This window comes from Passer domesticus, chromosome 7 (assembly GCF_036417665.1).
Source record: "Passer domesticus isolate bPasDom1 chromosome 7, bPasDom1.hap1, whole genome shotgun sequence".
Classification (NCBI taxonomy): Eukaryota; Metazoa; Chordata; class Aves; order Passeriformes; family Passeridae; genus Passer; species Passer domesticus.
In genome coordinates, this window is record NC_087480.1 from 3,450,683 (window position 1) to 3,463,557 (window position 12,875).

The following is a 12,875-nucleotide window of genomic DNA, read 5'->3' on the forward strand; positions in this document are numbered from 1 at the left end:
CCCAGAGCAGGCTCCATGTGGGAATGTCTGGCTGCACTTGATTGGAAATGCAGCCACGGAGTGAATCAGTGAGTCAGGAATTAGCACATCCAAAGGGTTCGGTAGAACAGGGAGGTGACCTTGGACTTGAAAGCAAACAAAAAATAGTTTTGGGAAATAAAAGGAATGATTGTAAGCTCAGGCTAAGAGGTTAATGATGTAAACAGAGCAACAGGCTGCAGATTTATCTTCCTGAAATTATTCCTAGTGTATAAGGCAGAGGATAGTACAGGGCTATATGTTGACAGACTGGACACTGAAATATTAGAAAGGAAAAACCAAACCTTTGATGACAGCAAGGGACAATCTGCAGATTTCTGTTTGTAGGGTATGGGAGAGCATTTGGAGGAAGAAATACTTCTAAGTACATATGTCAGAGATGGTGATGGAGTTGTGTGAAAGGTGTAGTTTTCCTTACAGTAGTTAAAATCACACAAAAAATAAGCTATAAATGTAAATATGCCTGATGTCTGTGATGACAATTTTCATAAGATATTTTATGAGATATGTCTAAGATCCCCTACATTTACTGCACATTGCATGACAATAACACTTGTTTGTCCCAAAAACTGACAGTACTTCTATAGCTGATATTTTATACAATAATTAACACACAGCTTTATTTGCATCTCTAATATATCCCATATGTTTGTAACATAACTCACTTATAGGGTGAAAAGGTCTGTTTTGTATTTGTAGCTCCAAATCAATTTATTTATTCTGCATAGTGAAAGGTGAGTGACAATTCCTTTAAGATCTACTTTGCTCAGTGTCCATCTGGCTCTGTGGTTCTATCATCACTTATGGAAGCAGCTGGTTCTCGTTTGTCTCCTTGAATTTCCCTTGTCAAGACTTGTGCTGATAAGGGTCAGAATATGTATCCCATTATGGAAATCTTCAATTCTTTTTCCTGTCATCTCAAGTAATCACAGAACAGACACACATTCAGTTAACATTTATGGTTTTCACATATGTTATGGGACAATAATTCTGCAGCCCATGGGCTTCTCTGGCCTCTGATGGTAATGACACGGTAATTTTTATAGTTTCCCCTTTGTTATTTCATCATAGAAAATAGCCTGGAAAGGATTTTATTCCAAAATATCTCCTTCCTTTCCTGAGGCAAATTAAAGAAAGCTGAATATTTGCATAACTTTATTGTAAGACAAGTTTTTAGCTGTTTTCCAATTAAAGTAATAAAAATGTGTTCAAGGTAAATCAGGAGGAGCTGTTAGGTATTTGTGATAATAAAATTTTCCTTTATGTTGCAGAGATTTTATTTTTCAGTTTGCTGTTGTAAAATTAATTTGTTTCCATTTTCAAAAAGGTACTTCAGCATTCCATTTTGCTGACTTGAAGCCACCCAGCTTCTTGCATCTGTGCTAAACAATTAAAACATTCACACTAAATACTTTCTGAAGTCTTGAAAAATTAAACATGAGATAGCAAAACAAAGGCTGCTTCTAGCACAGATGGGATAAGAACCATTTTAATGACAATTTAAGTTTGTAATAATTTTTAATAAATGTCTGTTATATTGGAAATAATCAATCTGACTTGAGTACAAGAGGAAAAAGTTACATGACTGATATCATATTCATGAGTTGTGGTTGCCTCATTCATGGAATTGTTCAAGGCCAGGTTGGAGGGGCTTGGAGCAACCTGGGATTGTGGAAGGTGTCCCTGCCCATGGCAGAGGGTGAAATCAGGAGGTCTTTATGTTCCCTTCCAATCCAGAACATTCTGTGAATCTGTGATAGCCTATTTCTTCTTTTCTTCTAAACCTTAGATATAAAATGTTAGGAGTTGATAGACATGCATAAAGCACCTGGGGGTTTTGTCCTACCATGGTTGTTTTAGGGCCTGGAGGGATTTTTACAGCGTGACCCTGGTTAGAAGCAAAGGGTTCTGTGAGCAGCAAAGCTCCTGACACCCAGCCTCTCACAAGGGGTTTTTTACAGACAACAACCTTGGCTTGCTGTACTCTGCCTTCAGATGATGCCTTGGAGTGGCCACCTAGAACAAGGTTGAGAGAATCAAGTGGGTATTTATTAAAGGCCTTCCATGGACACACCTTGGGCAGTCAGAGGCTACACCAAGGCTGGACAATGGTCATGAGTTTTCAGACAATTACAAGTTTGGTTCATTTACATATCATGGTTACAGCTTCAGGTAATGAAATCATTTACCCCCAGTTTGCTTTCCTGCCCAATTCACTTTTGTTTATACTTCTTGGGGCCTGAGGCTGCAGGGTGGCCTCAGATCTCAGGTCTGGAGGGGTTGTTTTGCCTGCCCAAGATGTGAAGACAGTAGCTAACACTTTATATGGAGTTTAGAGCTCTGCACTAATGCAGCACAGGATTTGAAAAATGTAAAGGCTGAAATCTTGAGGCATCACAGAGGATGGTGCCTCCAGGCCTGGCCGTGAGGACGGAGCCAGGACCGAGAGGGCTCTGCAGGGCACGAGCTCCTCCAGCACAAATCCCTGCAGGTCTCACATGAATTTTCTTGCCATTGCAGTGTCAAAGCAAGCTTTGAGCTGGCCCGTGGAGATCACATTATTATGTCATGACAGGAGATTACGCCTTTGCACTAAGTGGTTTCGGAATAAGTCTGCAGAGACCTAATTATGCTGCCATTGCTGCTTGAGAGGGCTGTTTAGCAGTGGAGCACTTCTTGTGAAAGCTCACTTACCATGACAAAATAAAGTTAAGTTATGACCGTGTATTTTCTGCTAAAAAAAGCCCTCAAAAAATAAAGAAAAATTGATTATTGTGTCAAATTAAGCCATAAATAAATAGTAAATGCTGAATTTACAATCTAACTTCACTCTGACTTGCTGTAACTAAAATACACAATAAATAACATCTGTCTTTAAATTCCCACAGCAAATATGTTTTTAATTGTGAAAACAGTTATTGTTTCACACAATGCTACAATAATTCTGAGCAGTCAATTTTATGCCCCTGTAATAATGATATGATTGGTTTCCAAAGACCAGCTCCTGTTCCAAACTGTTTAATGCATCTGATGTTGCTAAACAGAACTTTTGATTCAAGTTAAATGGTCAGTAGTAGTTAAAGTTCTAAACTTATGCAAGAATCTAAATAGAATATAAAATTAATTCTAATATATATTTTCTTTAGCTGGATAGAGAACACACGTATTGCCATGAAAATTAGATTAATACTAATAACAATCTACACAACACGGTTCCCAAGACAGAGGGCAAAACAAAGGTGAGATCAATTCTTGCAAATGTTTGTTTAGAGTGCCTTTCTGCCTATGAAGATGTTATTCATTACCTGTTCTATAGATGCAGTGCCTCATTTAAATTGGTATAGAAAATCAATGTTCTGAGCAGGAGAAAAGGCACTCTCCTCTATAAATCACAAGTATGGGCTTTAGTGCTATAAATTTAATTTAGAAACAATGACGACAACACAAATATCTCCTTACCTTTCTATAGTTAATAAAGAAAAATTGTAAAGGTTTTATGGAACTTGTACTCAGCCAAAATTCAGATTTTTATGCAAGGAAAAGTAAAATCCAGAATTAAATTTATTAAATATTCATATACAGGCATTTCCCTGCACATAAACATTTCAATTAACATATAAATATGGTTAAACAAGTTTCAGTTTATAAAAATCTGCTTTTTATGTACATAGGCAACTTCTATCTGTAGAAGTCTTCTGTCTCTTAAGTCTTCATCAGTTAAATGGAGGAAGCTGCAACGAGGCACAATTAGTTCTACAAATTGAAGAGTTGGAGAAAATTGGTTGGAGTTAATAAAGCTGGGGTTTAGAGAACAGTAAAGGGAATATAATACTCATCAAGTAATCAATCAACCTTAGCACATACAGTGCTAATTCTGCCTCCCTAATATATCTATTTTGGTATATCTAATGTATCTATCACTGTGGTATCCAGATAGGATGTGTCAGATTTAGCAAGCCTCATTAAGCTCAGCATAAACTTACATTCAAAATAAGGCAAAAAACTGGTTTTTATGATACAGAAAAGTCATGGTTGGAAGGGACCTGTGGAGGTCATCCAGTCCAAGACAGGGTCACCCAGAGCAGGTGACACAGGAACATGTCCAGGTGGGTTTGAGAGGGAGACTGCACACCTCCCTGGGCAGCTGTTCCATGCTCTGCCCTCTCCACAGAAAGAAGTTCTCCCTCGTGATGAGGTGGATCTTCTTGTGTTGTAGTTTATGGACACTGCTCCTCATCCTGACACTGGCACCACTGAGCAGAGCCTGGCACCATCCTCTGGCACCCCTTGGAGATATTGGTATGGATTGGTGAGATCCCCTCTCATACAGAAATACAGCAAAAAATTATAAACTTCGTAGTTATTGTATCTTAAAACGCTTGTACTTTCATTGCTTGGTCAGATACTGAAATGTTTATCTATTTATTTATTTCTTCATGATAGTCTGAAAAATGAAAATAATGAAACAATCTAAGACCTGTAAATGTAATTGTTGAGGTGTAGCCAAGTATGGGATTTGCAGCTGCAGAGCTGTGCTCGATGTAAATTGAGACAAACACAGGAATGGAATGATTTCATCGTGAGCTCCTGATTATCTTGCTGTTGCATAGACTTAGGGATGACAAAGATCAGTGTTATGTGCATAAAACCCAACAGATTATGGGAGGCTGTGATAGTGGGAAGGACCTGGTAATGATGTTTTTGTAAAGGGGAAGAAGGGCTGCATGTTTCAGGGTGGAATGGTATGAAAGGAAGTGTTGGGAGGGAGATAATCTTACCTCCTGTGTTTGAAATTAGCATAGTTATTGAGTAACAGCAAAATCATTATCATGTAAAGACATGTAAGATAGCACATAATGGGAATGTAAAGGCTAAGCTCTTCTCAAAGGAATATGGATGGAATATTATCATTTTAATTAAAAAAAAATGAATTAGGCTCAGCTAAAAAAAAATGGGAAGTGCCTTTAGGGACAAATCTGGGAATGATCAAGGACAGTCACTAGGAAAGAGCCCCTCCTTCAGTCTGCTTGCAGCAATGTGCTCAGAATTTGGGGGACTGAAGATAACCTCCATCCTCATTTATGGGAATGTCTCAGGCAGGGAGGGAAAACACCCTGGAGAAGAACTTGGCACCATTTGTGGAGGGCAGCGCTATCAAAGCACCTGAGCTACTAAAAACATTTACATACACAAATTCATTTTTAGCAGAATTTCTCCTCCCTTATCTTTGTCTCCTCCCAACTCCCCAAAGCCAGTTAATTACAAATTGTGTTAAGGAACTTATCCTTGTGGTATTTCTGCTGTCATTTCAAACACACCCTCTGATCAGGAGGAGGTGTGACAAACCTTGACCTTTCCCCTTCCAGGACAATGGAAGTTTTAAAAGTTTTTGAGGAACCAACCTAACAAAGAATTTAGACCATCTGATCAGAAGAAAATCTCGAAGTTGTAAAGGACAGACGTGGTAAAATATTATTTCTTTGGCAATAAATTTGGCTTGTAAGATGTCCATCACAAGCTTTTCAGGGTATTGTGTCAATTCAGTAAATACAACCCCAATGGAATTATCCATTGAACTGAATCACTGAATGTGGGAATTTTTCTTAGAATACATTGACTGCTGAAATACAAGGAATTAATTTTGCTTTTTTCTGGTTGTTTCAGTCATCAGAACTTGTTACTATTATTAGATCCCAGAAGTTTGCCCATGTTTGCAAAGTGTGTTCACCAATTGCACCAATATTTTTCACTGACAGGATTCTGGGAAGAGAAAAGGTTCAGTTAACTACCAAATCTGCAATTATGGGCTGGAGAACTATTGTTCTTCACTAGAGAGACAATAAAGGCTTCTCCAAGGCTCATTAAGATATGAATCTTTGAAATGAAAGAATTCCTGCCAGGAATCTAAATTTTACCACATTTAGTGAAAGACTCCTTATGTTTGACTTCTTGCTTCCTTTTTTCAATTGTCTTTTGCATCTAATCAAGTAAATTAAATTGTGCAGTGAAGACAGTTTTTTGAGACAAAAGATTTCATAATGATCCTACAGAAAGATTCTGGTCCTTACCTCCTGCAATAAACAATTTCTCTGAAGCATTCAGAATTATTGTAGGAAAAATATAATTATAGGAGTCATTATGTATATAGTTCCCAGGTAAATGATGATGAAAGAGACAGCAAGGCAGATGACTGACAACTGCTGAGCAAATGCTAGAATTAATCTTACCTGTACAAATAAATTCAGTCCAGTGTTTATTGGAATACTTTACATTCCACAAAGTACATTGAATACTGTAAAAGGTGACTAATAAGGCAGTTATTCAATAGTTTACTCAGAGGCTCAAAGTTTAGCCTTTCATTTCTATTTCCTACCCTTCGGGACATACATTTTGCATCCTTAGGGATATTATTTCATGTTGGATGTGAATGTACTCTAAACAGTCCCTGATTTCATTGCAAAATGACATAAACAAGAGTTTGGCCACTAAATAGGAGCTAGTGCATGGAATATTGCAGGATTGATAATTTCTAGAGAAACAGGAGAGCTCTTAGAGATGTGAGCAACAAAGTACATTTTTCTTAATGCTTTTAACATGTAAGAGGTGAAACTCTGATGTGATTGCATGCTGTAATTAGACTTTTGCCCTGGTAGAGCATCTATTCACTTTTTAAAATGTAGAAAAACCTCCAAACTGCTTTATAAAGTCTTCCCTGGGGTCAGTGAAAGATGTAGAGCATTCATGTTAATGCACCTTTTCCAAAAACTGCTTTAGAAGAGCTGCGTCTCCGACGTGAACCCTGTCCAACCTCCTCAGGAACTGACAATAAAAGTTTGGCTTCCCTAATGCTGCAGAAGTCAGATACAAAGCCAAAGAGAGATTTTTCCCCTCCTTTTTATGTCTTACAGTATTTTTTATGATCTGTTATTTTAGAATGTTTCCTACTTGAATAAAAGCTGTTGAGGACATAGGAGCTGTGCAGACAGAAAATCCGTTATTTGCCAAGGAAGTTTTAACTATATTACCCTTGAAATTTTATATATTTTAATGCATCATTTTTAATACAAAACTCTAACTTTACCCATAAAAGTCTAATTTCTGCCTGATAAACTCAAATTAGTCCCAGATAATTGCTTTTTCAGTCTTCTCACATACATCTACTGTCAATTTTTTACAGCTCACTGAGCCATTTCAAATTATGTCTGGTTTGTCTTGCAAAATAAAAATGAATGATTAAAGATGTTAAGTCTTTCTGTATCTAAACCTTTGGTTTTACTTTCCATGTTACAAAGATTTTGCATTTGGCTTTTTGTTTTCCATCTGTAACATCAAGAGTCGTGCTGAGGAGGAGGACCCGTGGTGAGCTGCCCCTACAAAGTGGATTCCTTACTTAAATCGTGGAATTGTTTGGGTTGGAAGGGAATTTAAATTAAATTTCAAATCCCCTGCCATGGCCACAGGAACTTGGAAATATCTTATATTTATTTTAAACTTCTAAAATATTTTAAATATTTTCCACTGGAATGTAGGAGTTTAATAGAAGTATAAAAGAAACCAGTCCATTTTGAGAGATTGGTATCAAATTGGGAGAACACATTGATGTTCAAAATCTTATTCCCAAATAAGTGGAGGAAAAAATGCTACATTATATTAAAAAAAATAACAAAAACAAAACAAACAAACAAAAAAACCCCCACAGAACATTTGTACAGTGGTTTTTTTTCTTTGGAAAATGCTATATAATTCCTTTAGCAGAAACGTAAATGTTGGGATTTGCCCTACCAGAATAGAATATTTTTGCTTTTTGCCTTATTGGAACATAACAAGCTAATTTTTGCCAATAATTTCATCTTCATTGTCTAACAATTATATTAATTGGCTGGTTAAATGCTTACTTGAGACAGCCTATTTATCTTCTGCAGACAACAGATGTATAATTAGCAGGAAAATATCTACACTGCCTTATGATAAAAATTCACCTTGATTCCAAGTCAAAATGGGCTGATGTTTCTTCACGCAAAGAAAGCTGAACCCTTCATGCAGAGTTTTCTGGGAGGTTGTTGTCCCTTTCCGTCTATTCAGGGGTGTTTGGGGGTGGATTTTAACAGAGAAACATCAAATTTTTGTAGGTTTTTTTCTCAAAGAAAACCATTGCCTGTAGAAGATCTCCCCAGTTCAGAGGAATTTCAACACAATGAGAAGCTGTGGTCACAGAAGAACTTCATCTTTGAGGGTAACCTCTAAAATGTTCTGATAATTCCTTCTGTAATCTTATAAGAGATTTCCTTGTTGCATATCTACAAATACACAGCATTATTACAATAACTCAGAAGGCTCCACAGGGATACTCTTGCCCCTTTTAGAATGGAATAAATAATATAAATTTTAATGATATTTTAGCAAATGCTATGATGCTGCTTCACGTATATAATGGGCTACCACACTAGGAAAAATGATTATAAAGGAAGATAAAAGATATATACCTGATAGAATTTCCATGACAGAATTGTTAGAGAATGTACTCTTTAAAAACCTTTCTAATTGGGCTTCCATTTCTAGCAGATGGCAAATTTTATTCTTTAGAATTATGCAATTATCTAATTAGAATGTTGAGATATTAGAAGTACAGAGCCTTAACCATAGCAAGTTTTATGCACAAGGTATTTACAATATCATGGCTTCTCCTTATGAGGTGCAGGCCATGCTCCCCCAAAATTTAAGTGCAATTTTGAGTAATAACTGTGAGTAATGATTTCCTCCTAAAAACACTGGAATTTTTAGTCTCTTATGAAAGTTGGGAATTCACTCCCTTGCTGATATAGCTGCCTGTCATTTAAGACAACCAAATTTTAGAGTATTGCTCTTTAGAGTTTTCATGAATAGTGACAAATTATCCATTATATAAAGAGATTAATTTGGCTGAATAAGTTTTAGGGTGCTTGGAGTAATTTTCAAATAAAGTCTGAAATCAAGATGTTCATCCATTCGTGCTCAGCTATGAGGGGAAAAAAAGTACAGATTATATAAATCATAACATAATAAATGTGAACACCTTCTGCAAGTCTTCATAGCTGGTTAAAATAAAAAATAAAGTATTATCCTTTCTTTAAGTACTCTAATCATTAAATCAGTTGATTTCTGATGCAGAGACCTTCAGTAGAAAGAAAAATTTGATTCAGTATTATATTAAATCCCCAGGTAAAAAGACAAATATGAGTGCATGAGTCATTCCAGCAAATCTCCAGAGACACAGGATCACTTATGTTCTTAATTAAAATAAATCAACTTCATAAATGACAATTTTACAGCCAGTAAGCAACTGGAAATTTATAAAATATCTGCAGGAGGCTTTCAAAGAATCAGAGTTAATATTTGCAGGTACCAGGGCTGGTGTGTGCACTGCACATGGGGCTTTGTGTGTCCCAAGAGCAAAAAATTCATCTTGGGAAACTTTTCCTCTCCCAAAGGTCAGTCTGGCTGGCAAAACCTTCACAAAACTTCCCTGTCCCCCCCAAAAAGAGAGTCACAAGGCTGGATTTGCCACATTTCAGAGATAAAGTATTTGTGTGAGATCCAAAATCAAGATTTAGACAGATTGGAGTCTAATCTTTGATAAATAAAATTAAATTTTCTGTAGATGCAAATTAAGTGTATTCGGTTGAAACATAACCTGTTGCCAACTGAAATGTTTGTTTTTATTTAACAGAAATCTGCATGTGTGCAGTCTTCATCTTGGCAAATTGTGCCTGCAAAAGTAGGAAATAAAGAAGGGGTAAATACTGGTTTTGGAGGCACATCAAAAAATTCCCTTATCAAAAGCATTAGTAAGCTTTAATAAAGGACATCAGACAAATGGAGTGGTTCTTAATTAAACTAGTGGGAAAAGGCTTTGAGAAAATAAAGGAAAATAAAATTTCCTCTAATTCAATTTTTTTATCAACCTCTAAAAAAGCTAAATATGCCAAAAAACATGTACCTGGGCAAAACCACCTGTTGAGAGGTAAAAATTTATACCTGTTTAGACTCTTCTGTGAATGGAAAACCCGTTAAGTAATTAACTATTTTCAATGGACCCTTATCTGTTTTGACAAAATTTTGTTGTTCTTCCAACATATTTTTAAAGTATCAATATGTACACTGAGATAATTTTCTAGAATGTCAAAGCCAATATTTTTGTATTTCAGATTAATTAATCAGTTCTAATTTTGCCCCATACCATTGCTGTGTTTATTGATGGGATACAAACATGTGGCTTTCAAATACAATTACTGAAAATATGATTTAGGAAACATTCCTTGATCTTTAATTCCACCAAACTTAATCTGTCAGATGTTCTTCAAAAGCAAAGACATATGGCTATGGCTGATTAATTTCAGATTGCAAATTAGTAGGAGTATTTGAGTTTTTCAGGGTATTTTATTAGTTTTGGATAATCAATACCTACTGCTAATTAAGTTTTTTAGATAATGAAACTGACAAATTTTGCTTCTCAAATTTACTTTGCCAGTTATTTTTGCCAGAGGTTTTTATTAATTTTTTTTTCAATGAAATTTAAAGTTTTTAATCAGAAAGCTTGGCTTTTTGCTTACTCTGAATCAATGTCCGTACAAAATAATGGATCAAGATTTTAATTACAGTTTGACTTCTGTGTGAGCCTGGCCACTTTAAGGCCTCTAATTTGCAGGGCAATTTTGAGCAGTTCTAGCAGTGAAATTGCTGAAGCTGACATTGCTGTCCTGCACGAAACTCTGGGTTCTGAAAAATCCTCTTTTTTCTTATGTTCCAATGTAAGAAACTAAATTTTGCTATGGTTTCTATTTCCTTTTTCCTAACAGATAACTATCTGTTTTTTCTGGGAATCAATATTCAGTCCAAAGCAGATTTCTTCCCCTGCACGTGGTTCCTTCTCACACTTGCAGCTTCCTCCCTCCCCTGTTTTCTCTCATCCTCTTTCCTCACAAATACTCACCAAGTCACTGCCTCCATGATTGTAAGATGAGCTTTCACAGGGAAGGAATTCTGACATTCCCAGCTGGTTTTTTCCCTGGCTCAAATGTTCCACCAGGAATCAGAATATTTTCTTATTTTTTCCCCTTTCCTAAAAAAACAGTCCAAGAAAGGTCTCCTTGACTCTGACACAAGAGGTGGCACATCCATATACACAGAAAACAGAAAATTTTCTTTCAGCAATCCAACTTGCATGGAATAAAGCAATTAATACCATACTTATTTGCTATAAAGGTACTAATATATTTATTTATATTTCGGAAAATCTGAATTTCAGTGTGATCTTTAAGCATGCACTGGTTTAATAGAAAGGATTATAAGGTTACTATTTCTAGGGGGAAAATTTAGACAGTAAAAAGGAACTTTGGAGTTTAAAAATTTATAGAAACACAGAATAATAGAAAGGTTTGGATTGAAGAGAACCTTTTAACCCATCCTGTGCTGTGGGCAGGAACTACTTCCACCATCCCAGGTTGCTCCAAGCCCCATCCAGCCTGGCCTGGGTCTTCAGCTGAGTTAATTCCAGACTTTCTCTCTCAGGAAAGTTCACAACAATCACCAGTGATGTCACCACTAAAGATTGCAAGTCACCACTGAATTGTGTGATTGTTTTTATCTGCTCTGCTTATGCCTTTGAGGACAGTACCTATAATTAGACAGCACAAGGAAATTTTGTGTTAAAAAAAAAAAAATGAAGTTGTTAAGGAGATGATGCTGAAGCAAGTTCAAATATAAAAAAGTAGATTTCAAATAACACTTTACTGTAATGAGTAGAAATCATGACAGGAGAATAAAGCATAAGGAAATATCCTTGGGGCATAAGTGAGATGATTAGAAATATCATTAAAGCTAAAGCATCTGTTTGAATCCTTTGTGAGACACCCAATTCACCCACATGCACACATAAGTGAGGGCTCAGTTTACTAATGCTGCAGTTGGAACACTAAATATAGCATGTTTTGCATTTAAAAAATATACAGATTAAATATGAGCTGCCTGTAGGATGGCAGAGCTGCAGTAATGATTGCTAGGGGTTTAAAGATCTTCTGCAAACAGGCAGATGTCCAACCCCAGCAAATATTCCTTAAGGAAAGTTTCACATCAGGCATCAATTTTATACCAAAAATGTGTGAAATAAAGAGTATTTCTTAGAGGTTTGTAGGGGAAATTAGAATCTATTAATGAGGGTGGGAGATGCAGTCCTGTCAGAACAGGGCAGGTCCAGCTGGGGGCCAGGGGGGGTGGGGCTGAGCCCTGGGGTGCAGGAGATCCTCCTGCCCTGCAGGAGATGGGGCTGCATCCACAGCCCCACCAGGGAAAAGAGACAAGCTGCAAATTCAACTCACATCCTGTGCATGCAGATATTTATCACACATCTCTTTCCTTTCCTGGCTCCTGCAGAGTCCAGTCCATCCTTTGGGCAGGTGTGCACAGCCCTCCCTGACTCTGGGATCATTAATATCCCAAATAACTCTTCCTGTTGCCATTAATGTTCTCCACTCACCTGGGGTGGCTGCACAGACCCCAATATACAGCCAACTCTTCGCTGATTAGCAGCTCCTTCATTAGCGATTTTTAATGATCCCATTAATTTAAAAAGGAACTTCATTTCTGAATGAGTCACTTTTGTGCCTTTTTCTCAGTCTTTAGCCTCCTTACCCAGTCTTTAAAGATAAAAGACTTCATCTCTGTCTTATCTTTAAAAATATATAAGAGTTGATCCTTAAGAGTTCCTGCACATGAGTGGCAAGCCTCAAAGCTAATGAAAGGATAGCTACAAAATTCCTCTTAGTCATGGTTAAACCTCTCTGCAGAGCAAAACCAAAATA

At 36.7% G+C, this 12,875-nt stretch overlaps 1 long non-coding RNA gene across 10 annotated transcripts in view; it reads left to right on the plus strand.

Annotated features, from left to right (window-relative positions):
- The first annotated feature begins 1,405 nt into the window (after nt 1-1,405).
- Nucleotides 1,406-12,875, plus strand: part of LOC135304245 (uncharacterized) — a 44,086-nt gene continuing 32,616 nt past the window's right edge. For 6 of the 10 annotated variants that reach the window (XR_010365673.1, XR_010365675.1, XR_010365681.1 and 3 more), the window contains exons 1-6: nt 1,406-2,211; nt 3,186-3,278; nt 4,256-4,338; nt 5,406-5,503; nt 7,332-7,398; nt 8,169-8,272. This is a non-coding gene — a long non-coding RNA (uncharacterized LOC135304245). Of the gene's footprint in view, nt 2,212-2,292; nt 2,531-3,185; nt 3,279-4,060; nt 4,146-4,255; nt 4,339-5,405; nt 5,504-7,331; nt 7,399-8,168; nt 8,273-12,875 lie in introns of those variants that run through there. The other 4 variants (XR_010365674.1, XR_010365677.1, XR_010365678.1 and 1 more) reach the window with 4 other exon arrangements.